This window comes from Lactuca saligna, chromosome 2, assembly GCF_052625555.1.
Source record: "Lactuca saligna cultivar CGN05327 chromosome 2, ASM5262555v1, whole genome shotgun sequence".
Lineage (NCBI taxonomy): Eukaryota > Viridiplantae > Streptophyta > Magnoliopsida > Asterales > Asteraceae > Lactuca > Lactuca saligna.
In genome coordinates, this window is record NC_136418.1 from 27,529,298 (window position 1) to 27,541,305 (window position 12,008).

The window sequence follows — 12,008 nt, forward strand, 5'->3', positions numbered from 1 at the left end:
ACATACTCAAGCTTGGACTAGAAACAAGGTGTTGACCTCGTATGCCCTGTGTACAATAACATACACCCAACGTAGGTTCAACCATCATTTCCTTCTGTTAAGAGCTTAATCCCTTAAGCTATTTCATCTAAATTCTAGATCTAGTCCTCAAATGATGTCCTTAACCATAAAGTTTCCGAATTTATGATCTTGTATGGCCATTAAGTGATCAATACTAAAAACCCTAACTTCTTAACTCATTAAGACATCCAAGATCATGCATGGAAGGAAACTAAGGTCCAAGATTACATTTTTATGGTTCCTAATAGTCCATAATGGATAAAGTTTCCAACGAGAATGGTCCAAACAACCAATATCTAGTCTTTAAGTCTCAAAGGGACCAAAAGTGCATATTTTTCAACTTAATCCACTTAGTCCAAGTCTCAAAACTTTATATCTGAATCAATATGATGTTTAGATGGATAAAGTTTCCAGGTTTACATATAATAAGGTGACAGTTGGGATCTTCAACAGTGACTTGGCAACCCTTTTATTGCTGAATATATGTCAAGATCCTAATGTTTAAATATATGGTCTATAACACTTACATGTTATCCTAAGTTGGAATCTTCCTCAGTGATTTCTTAAAGTTAATAACACTTATGTGTTATCCAAAGTTGGGATCTTCCCTAGAAAAAAAAAACTTAATATGTATAACATTTTTATGTTATCATCCGATTTGGGATTTTCCCCAATGATTTACTAAAGCCTATAACACCAAAGTGTTGCCTTGAAATGGGGATTTTCCCCGTGATCTGCTAAGAACTCTAACATTAACATGTTAACTAGAGTTGGGATATTTCCCTGAAAATATGCAAGGCTTGTGACATTGTCATACAAAAACAAGAGTTTTCCTGGTTTTTTCTCCAAGATGGTGTTATTTCCAATTGATTTGTAAGATGGGATCCTTCCTAGTTCACTAAGTTGAGGATCCTCCATGATGAATTCCTAAAGAAAATATCTTTTCCATATAGAAGCTTCACGACTTCTCATGAGTCAAATGGTCGCAAATCCTAAGGATAACCAAGTCTTATATATCCCTTAAAATTATTTTTTCCTGCATAAAAAGGTTTATTACCCTAAAAGATCTTAATTATTGTAAGATCCCAGTTTGATGACTAATCGTTTCAGGCTAATCAGATCTTAAAAGGTTCTTGTAAGATTTGAACTTTCCAAGATCCTGACTATGTAAGGATCCTCAAAAATCCAACAATCATATCTAGCAAATTAACCAAACAAGAAGAAATATAAAACAACCATAGCATAAAAGGGGTTTCCAACCAACCCCACAAAAGAAAGAGTGAAATATTGTTTTACAGGCCCAAATATATTCAAATTGTATTTAAAATAAGTCAATATCAAGCTGTAGATTGTTCACCACCCCCCAGAGCCATCTCCGCACTTACTCCTCCTTCCTTCGACAGCGATGCAGGATCCTGATTGGCACCAGCAGACTCGCCAGTCCACTTACTCAAGGCTTCACGCCATCCTGCTACATCTAGTATCCCGCATTCTCAAGATCCTCTGCAAGCTTAATTTTTGCCTCCCAAATAACAATAATAGCAATCATCCTCACTTCAACAATCACGTCATCCATCTCAGCCACATGCTCCTTTTACTTTTCAGCTTTCTCCCTGGATAGATTATCCACTCTCTGCTCGAGCTCCTTATTGACTCGCTCCTGCTCCCTTAAAGCATGCTTTGCTTAAGCGAGCTTGTCTTTGAGATCATTACTGGAGCGAGAGATATGATCAACAACCTAAAAGGAACCATGGCAAATAGGTAGAAAAACTGAATGGAAAATAACACATGAATGCTCAAATATTGAGAGAAGGAGACCAACTTCTTTAACGCCTATTTTGTTCCAAGATTCTCAAGATCCCAAGCATCAGATGGTTACCTCTTGCAATATGTCGAGGTCTTCACAGTGAGGTTGAGCTCAGTATTCTTAGGAGGAAGAAAAAGGAGGGACCTTTTCCTTCTTCACCATGAGCAAACCACTAGACATGTCATCTTCAAGTTCGGACAAGAAGAATCAAACACTAGAACAAGTGCTTTTGGATCCTATACAATAATAAGGACCCCCATAAAGTTAGGATCCTAATGATAAAATAGATAAAAACTTTATGGAGGATCCTTACCAGTGGCCATCAAAGCTGTTGTAGATGAACCTTTTTGATGATTAAGAGATTTAAGCTTGAATGATCTGACTTCTGCAGGTAAAGTAAGAAAATGCATCACCTTATCCTCAGTATCCTCAACATCATGAAAAGCTTCACCAAACTTTTAACCTACTTCAAAATGAACAAGATAAGAAACGTAAATCCTTGGATCCTCAAGATCAATAAATAAGATCCTACCATTTTCAACCCAAGCTTTAGGCAAGACATTCGCACCATCGATAGAGTCTCGCCTCACAAAAAAAACAACTTTTCCTTCCAAGCTCCATCGTTGTGTTTGGTTTTCAAGATAAGATGGGATTTGTTGTTTTTAACCCTAAACAGAAAACAAGAACTCCCAAAAGTAGAGAGATCATAATCAAAGGATAACTTAATAAGACCAATGTCTAGATTATGGGAATGATTCACTCACTCGATCGAGTACAAAATATTCGAAATAATGGGCATTACTTAGACTATGAATGCTTGGTAGCTTGAAAGAAATCAGAAACAATACCTAAAAAATGATATTTAAATCCCAAAGAAAAGGGATATTCAGGAAAACATACCCAATAAGGATAAACGAAATTAGGTTGAATAGAAGGATCAAAGGACCTGAAGATTGCATCAGAGGGAAAAACTCCATTGGTCTTAAGGGACCGCATGTCCTTGTCATTGAAGAAGCAGACCTCATCATGGTCCAGAATCCCCTGATCGACAAACTCATTCTCTAGAGGATCTGTAATGTTGGTGCGAGAAAGGACCACCTTCTTACCCATGATCAAAGAAAAGAAGAGTACAAAAGAAAAACAAGGGGAAGAAATTACTTATGAAGGTGGTCGGAGACGTGTTGGGAAAGTTAAAAGGAGTTAAGAGGATTTCCTTATTTAATCTAATGTCAAAAGAGAGAGGGTAAGATTTGACTGCATGATGAGTAACATTGGGCGAATAAACCCTATCTGATTAGAATTTAAAAGGCAAATCTTTTATCTCTTTCATTTATTATTTTTCAATTATACCTCTAAATATGGGAAAACTAGCCTTAATATTTTGCAGGTATAATTTAGGGGCAATTGTTATGGGCAAGATCCTTAACTCATATTGAGGATCCATAATTATTTCTGAAGCCTCGGGATCCTTAAACATATCCTGGGATCCTGACTATTACCACTTATACTTCAAACATTTGTAATGGCTATATGTTCTTTATTTTTCTCATATGTGCATAACTAGTCAACACAAGACCCATTCACAATAAAGTATCATCTCAACCATGCAAAAAACCTAGAATACCAAGTCAATTAATGTTCATATGATGATTCTAGAGGATCCCGAAATTATCAGACTTCTTGTTACTTACACTAGACTATAAATAACACTTGTATCTAGCACACAACACACACGATTATCCCTAGCATTACTCTTGTAATCGTATTACTTTTGCAGTCTTTGTAACCTCATATTAAAATGAATAAAACACATCAAGGCATGTGATTATTATCACCTCCCAAGGTTTTATGCCGGAGATCCTACAAATGATCGAGGGCTTTCCTTGTAACTCATTTGTCTCAATTTCATTACTATTTGATACTTATATTACACTAACACCACAACCTATCATACAATTTGGTCGAATTACACTTGATCATTTTTTGACCAAAATAGTTATCAGACAATGTACTTGATCTCGATGTCCTTTGCTTCTTTTCACTTGGCATCCTTAGGGCCTACCATCACTTCCTTGTATTTTGATGGCTCATCCAAATTTATGAGTGTATGATCACTTCCAAATGTTTCACCATCTGTAGTTATGTGGAAACAATAAAACTTAGGTGGTATGCTAATCCTACTGAATTGGCGAAGAGGTGATGAATTGTTAATGGGCTCAATAGGAGTCTCATCCTCTGGTTAAGAGCCAGTGTCTTCTAAGATTCCTTCATTGGTTGATCCTAGATTCTCTTCGAGGTCAATTATACTCCTATTGTCCTCTTTACATATGAGCTCTCTCTCACGAAAGTGTAAAATCCATTTATGACCAAAAAATTCATTTTTATATTAATAACATCATCCAAAAATCAATTACATAAGGGAAATCAGAGTATGTCAACAATCATCCAAAAATACATCAGGATCAAATAAGGCATAAAATCATGGTGTGTACGATGTGATCATCCCGAGGTCTTCCCCTTCAAACCGGAAGTACCTAAAACATAAACTAGAAACCGTAAGCACAAAGCTTAGTGAGTTCCCCAAAGTACCGCATGCCATACATATATTTCTAAATTCAAGACTGTAGTGAGTCTATTTCACCCCTGAGTCTATTTTAACTCATATGTCTGCTCAAGGCTGTACCAGGTCTATTTCTGCCCCAGGTCTATTTCAACTCAATCGGTATTTTTCAACCGTACGGGTCTATTTCACCCCACATACATATAGAAAATAGGCATACATGCATACAAAAAGAGTCACAAAGACAACAAGCATGTACAACATCAATATCTTATAGTATAGTGAACAAACTCACCTCGAACCGTTGGTAAATAAAGAGATGCTTGGGCTGCTGAACCAGAGAATCCCTACTCTAATCAATAAAATAATACCTTAATTAATAATTAGGTCATAAACCATAACTAAGAATCTAATTCATTAAACCCAACTCCTAGGGAAGAAGGGTCGTTTTACCTTTCCCCTCAATTAGCTCAAATAACCGTAGCCCAAACCAAAAATCACCTAAAGCCTAAAATGTCCCAAAACCTTCTAAACCGATAGTTGGTGTACGCTATGCATACTCACACCAACCAGAATACGGGGTCAAACCCAGTATGCACAACGTACATAGAAGTACGCTCGATGTACTGGTTTGTGAACCAATCCTTATATGTATCGCTTAATCCCTTCAGACCTTTTTTTCAAAACTTCATATCTACTCCAAAACAAGTTCTTAATCCATAAATTTGGAAGCTTTAAGCTTATGCATGACTTAATAAGCCCCAAACCCTTATTTTAACACCCTAACCTCATGAAATGAACATCAACCTTTGCATAGTTGAGTTAAACCCATAAAGCTAGCATTTTTATACACAAGGGACCTTAGAAACACCGAAATCTACCAGCTTAAGCTTCTAAAGTACCTTATAATCATAAGAAACAACTTAAGGGACCAAAATATGACAAGAACTCTAAACTATCTAGATCTAAGAGATAAATCAACAAGGTTGAAACTTTATACATTCTGAGACTTGCCAAGATGATGAAGATTCTGGATCTTCAAGCTCCACTACAACCGATGCTTGATCACTAAGCTTCTACTTCTTCACAATGCACAAAACACTAATAGTTTAATACTAAAGCTAACAAACACACAAGGAAAGGCTAGGGTTTTATGGGGAGTCTTTAGAGGGAAAGAGGTTGATGAGGGGGCAGCCTCAAGGTCCATAATGACACTTAAATAGGGGTCAAACCCTAAAAATTGGGGTTTATGGCCTGCTTACATACGCCCAACATATGTATGGGTACGCCCAACATACTCCACTAACCCCCACGTCCAACTTAAGAGAGTACTCCTAGTGCACTCCATGTTATGCCCAATGTAATAGGTACCAAAAATATTTAACTTTTAAGACTAAATCTAGATATTGAAGAGTACCTGAAAATCGATTGTTAAAAATCTCCCCTACTTAAGTTAGACTTTGTTCTTGATGTTCCCTGTTGAAAATAACTCCGGATAATGTTTCCTCTTCTCATCCTTAGGGTCCCACGTCCACTCTGAACCCTTTCAGTGTTGCATCTGCACCTTTACCAAAGCCGCCATCTTGTTTTGCAGAGTCTTCCTCTTTTTTTCGAGGATTGACACTGGTCTCTCTTTATAATTCAGGTGATCATCCACCTGAATGTCTTGCAATGGAACCACTATGGAATCATCGACCAGAAATCTCTGCAGCTGAGAGATGTGGAAAGTTCTATGGATCTGATTTATTTCCTTTGGTAGATCCAAGAGATATGCAACCCTGCCCACTCAGGATAAAACCTTGAAATGAAAAATATATTTGGGGCCCAACTTACCCCACTTCTCAGATCGGATGACACCTTTCCAAGGTGACACCTTCAGGAGTACCATGTCCCCAACCTGGAATTCTAAGTCCAACTAGTGTCTATCTGCATAGCTCTTCTATCGAATCTATGTTTTCTGAATTCTACCACAAACCTGCTAAATCAACTTAGTCATCTGAAGTACCACCTCCATACTATCCATGACTAGCTGACCGACCTCACCCCAACATATCAAGATCCTACACTTCCTCCCATAGAGCATCTCAAAAGGAGGCCAATCAATGCTAGCATCATAACAATTGTTATATGAAAACTCTGCCAAGGGAAGATACGTGTCTCAACTCTCGCCAAAATCCAGTACACATGCCCGAAGAATGTCGTCCAAGGACTAGATAGTCTGCTCACTCTGACCATCAGTCTGCCAATCGAAAGCCGTGTCGAAATGCAGACGACTACCCAACTCCTCATGAAATATCTTCTAGAACCTGGAAGTAATCCGAACATCCTATCAGAAACCACCAAAACTAGCACCCTATATCATGTCACAACTTCCCACATGTAGATGTCGACTAGCTTCTAAGTCGAGATACTCTCCTGGATCTGAATAAAGTGTACACCCATGGTTAACCGATCCACGATGACCCATATCAAATCCACTCCATGTGTTGTACGTGGCAACTTCATAGTGAAGTCCATCATGATCTCTTCTTATTTCCAAACGGGAATACCTAATGGTTCCATTTTTCCATGATGTGGTTGGTATTTGGCCTTGACTTTCCTACAAGTCAAGCACCTCTCCACTTACCAGGCTACATCCCGCTTCATGTAGGGCCAACAATAATCAAACCGAAGATTTCAACACATTTTTTTTTGCTTCGAGATGAATAGAGAACCACGACTTTGTGTGCCTCCTCCATCAAAATATAATGCGTGCCACCCCAATATGGAACCTACACCCTCCGATGAAGTGTCAATAAACCATGGCTATCATAATTAAATGAAGACACCTAACCTACTATACACTCAGTCTTCTGGTGCTCCTTCTTCATAACCTCAACCTGTGCTTCCCGAATCTACTCCAGAAGTAAAGTAATAATGTGTTGGATTAGGTGTCTTAGCCAATAACTAAAATAGTATAATCTTAAATTATTAGCAAAGTCCTTTTGGGCTGCCCTCAAACCTAGTAATTGAAAAGGGTGACTTTTAGAGAAAGAGATTGATTTATTAATTTATTATGTGATTAATAAATTAATTAGAAATTAAAATGAATTTATTAATATGTTATGAAAATAATATATTAATTAGAAATTGTATTACTTAATTAATAATTAATCAGAAATTGATTAGAATTAATATTTGGATTAATTAAAAGTGCATGGATTGTTTTGTTATTTATAGAAAGTTGAAGCAGAAAGACTCTGGAACCGTATGGGATGGGGTTGATGAAAATTAGCTAGCAATAGCCTAAAATTTTCGTCCATGGGCTTAGGATGAGGTGATAAGGCATGTTGATTATTATTTTAATTAATCTAGGCCTTATCCTAAAAACTGGCTTTGGCCCCAAGTTTCCTTCAGCTATATAAACACCTCCCTGACCTCATTATTTTGTACACTCCTTTATGATAAGACAAGGTTGAAATTTTGAGCACCTTTTCCTCTTTCTTCAAATATCCTGATTGCTAATGTTGGGTGTAAACCATCAGAGGAACGAGATTTTTGGTGTTACCTTCCAAGTGATTTTAAGAAGGATTATTTGATTGTTTACTACAATAATCACAAAGGTATGTAATTCGTATAATTTTGAAATTACCTAGGGTTATAGAGTACTTGTTGTTCAATAGCTTGTTACTTCAATGAGGTTATGAGTAGATCTAATAGGTTGCATGTACCCTTAAGTGTATAAGGATTTATCCGTGTTATTTCATATGAAACCCATCGGTGGTATTATAGTGTATGGTTGTCTAACAATTAAATGTATATTGCTTGAACTTGAAAAAAACCCTAACTAGAGGATAAACAAAATCCTCATTATGTTGCGGTGCCACATCATGGTGTACTTCCGCCACAACGTGGTGAACCCTCCGATAAGTGAAAATTGTTTTTTGCTTAATTCAAAATTTATTAGGATAATTACTTTAGATAATGTCTTTAATTATGTAAAAATGAGTAATTATCTTTGTAATCAGATATCCTTATCTTAAATTTGTGAATTATCCTTATGTTTTAATTACATTTAATTATTTGATTAGTTAAAAGATAAAGATTAAAATCATAATTGGTTTATTTTAAATTATATTATTAATTTCGGAAATTTAAATTAAACCTAGTTGTTAGGGGTAGGGATCCTTGAAGTGTTCAGGATCCTCAAACCTCATCAAATATTCAGGATCCTCAACTATCTCAGGGTCCTGACTATTACCCTTATTATTATTTAATAATATTTATAACGGTTATATTTTGTTCTTAACTAACACATGAGTAGAAATAGTCAAGAGAAGACTTATTATCTACAAAGTTTTGTCATGGAGGACCCTAGGAATATCAGACATCTTGTTAGCTATTTTAGACTATAATTTGACACATGTATCTCGCACAAGACACACTCTACTTACTCTTAGCTTACTCTACAAACTTTTTCACTTGTTCTTACGAAAATGCTCTCTGTAATCATCATTTTATACTAATAAAATCATCTAGGTAGGTGATCATTATCACCTCCCAAGGTTTTGTGCCGAAGATCCTAACAAGGATCAAGGGCTTTCCTTGTAAACAATCATGTCATTCTCTTTACCTTTCTCTATTGCATAATTCAAACATCACAACCTCTCATTCAATTTAGTTGATTTATACTTGTTTAATCTTTGACCATAACAATTTGCCGCCCACCATGGGGTCGTGGTGTTCAAAATCCTCGAAAGATCATGTCTACACAATTGATCCTTTCTTCATCATCTGCTGATTCCATCCCAACCAAAATCCTACCACCTCCCTCGAGTGGACCCCTAGCCAGAGGAAAACATCTGATACTTCTAAGAAAAATTCCCCTCCAGTCACTAACCAAGGAAGTTTGGGATCTTCAGGACTACAGGATATGACTACTTCAGTCACTACTAGTGAATTCTTCGCTATGATGAGGAAAATGACGCAACAGATGGCTCAACAGCATGATGAGAATAGAACACCACTTAGAGAAACGTAGAGGATGAAGGTGGAATTTTAGAGATACCAGGAAACGATACCCACATTTGTACAACCAAGGATCTTGAATCTTAACAATGTAGGATCCTCAGGAAATCATCAGGAGAACACAACTCCTACTACTATTGTATCACCCTGGGGGACAACTATGAACAATCGAGCATCTATGCTTAATAATCTCAATGAGCCTTTCAATACTCCTAGAAACTTCGATTCTAGTAACTTCTTAAGCACCAATACTATCAATACTAACTTTACAAACGTTGATGCATGAATAGGTCCAAATATGGCTAGGGAACTTTAGTAGTCTAGACAGATGATCTCAAGTGTACCCAAAGTAGTTTAACCCATACCAGAAGCATCCCCCAAAAAGTCACAAGATCTCGAGATTTGCTCCTGTGATAGCTGATACCAAAGTTCTTAAACACTTCCAGACTCCTATAAGGAAGCCTTACGATGGAACTACAGATCCTGAAGAGCACGTAGCACAATACTGAGAAAGGATTAAGATCATTCCCATCCCAATGCACGTAAAGGAAGCTTGCCTATGTAAAGGCTTTGGTTCAACCCTTACGGGATCAACTCTTAAATGGCTGCTAAGCATTCTTCCCTATTCTATTACTTCATTTGAACACTTAAGTGGTGTTTGTTTTTTGCCCGTAGATCTTCTTAGCCTCTTCCGTCTGCGCGGTGCAGACCACGCGCATACATTAGTCTTCGCAGACTGTTCGTTTTTTTTGAAGACTGCAGACCTAAAAATATCTGCACGCCCTCTTTTTGGCGCAGATGTGGACCAGAGTCTTCTAACATCTTCAGTCATCTTCTAGCCTAAAACACACACACACACACACACATATATATATATATATATATATATATATCGTTATTTTTTTAGTTTTTTTGAATTTATATTTGAAAAAAAAAAGTTACAATACTTTAAAAAAAAGTTCGACAATACAAACATGATATTTTTGACAAATTTATAAATAAAAATTTATTACAATAATGGTCATTGAAGTTGTTTATATAAATATGAAAAAAAAAAATCATAATATATTCTTATATTTTTTGTGCTAAATTTTATAAAACATTATGTAATACAGTATCATCAATTTTCTTGGAAAAATATTTATGGCACTATTTTAATTGATTTAATTGAAAAAGATTTAATTGAAAAAATCGAAGTTTATCTCCATCCATTTATATATCAAATTCTTTGATTCACAATTACAATGTTTAGGTATAACTTTGCAACCAAAATTGTTGGTTTTTATCAAATATATATGTTAATTTGTACTATTTTATTTTCACTTTTTAAATAATAATATATAAAAATTGATCTAGATTTGTTAGTTATTTATAATAAATTCATAAAAACATTAAAAATCACTTTGTAGTTAGAACAATCAATTTATTTAGATTTTAGCTTATTTTAATAGCCCGCAGATGTTTAAAAAAAAAAAAAAAAAAAAAAAATACAGTCTTCTTTTTTCAGACTGCAGACGTTTGGTCCATTTCTTTTGCTGCAGAGGTGTACAGATGTGGTCTGTAGATTGCAGTCATTTTGCCTCAGAAAAAACAAACAACACCTTAGTTAATATCTTCAATAACCGGTTTTCTTGTAGCAAAACCTTCTATAAGATCACTAGGGATCTCTATTGGTTGGTTCAGGATCCCAATGAATGACTTAGGGATTTTGTTAATAGGTTTGGCAGGGAAGCTCTAAGCATCCCCAACATTGACATGGTGACTGTAGAGGCCTTCAAGATGGGGCTAAGGAAGGATTCACCCTTCTATGAAGATCTTGTGATAACCCCATGCAACAGATTAGACGAAGTTAGGTGCCGAGTATTGAGGTTCATAAGACTTGAAGAGGAGAAAGAAGTTTAGAAGAGGAGCAACCCTTCAAGTCAATACGAGAATCCCAATAGGAAGGCCGAATCCTCGGCCCCAAAATCATACAAATAGAAGCCCTATTCCAAAACAAATCATCACAAGGTTAATGCCTTCGAAGATGAAGGAGATGAAGAGGAACTTTCTAAGATCACTGACTATTGTTTTTCTGTGAATGTTTCAGGTTTAATCCATGTCATGCAGGATCTCGGAGAAAAAGAAAGGGAGCCAAAGAAGGATAAAAAGTCCGCCAGTTGGAAAGACAAGTCCAAATGGTGTGCTTACCACGCAGATTTTGGTCACATGATGGAGGATTGTATAGCCCTAAGAAAGGAGATTAGCTACCGTCGTAGCAAGGGCATCTCAAAGAGAACCTCAGAAGAAAAAGATATAAGTCCAAGGAGAACAAACGGGATAGTCACAAGATCCCGATGAAACTAGGATTTCCACCCCCAAACGCCAAAATAATTAATGTTATCTTAAGTGGATCAAACATTTGTTGTACTTCTTATTCTCAAGCAAAAAGACATGCCAGGATCTCTAAAACACCAAAGAAGGATAGACCATGCAAAAAAAATACCCTGGTTAGCAATGAAAAGGAAATCACATTTTACGAGACGGACAAGGAAGGGATCCAAGATCCTCACAATGATGGACTTGTGATAACAA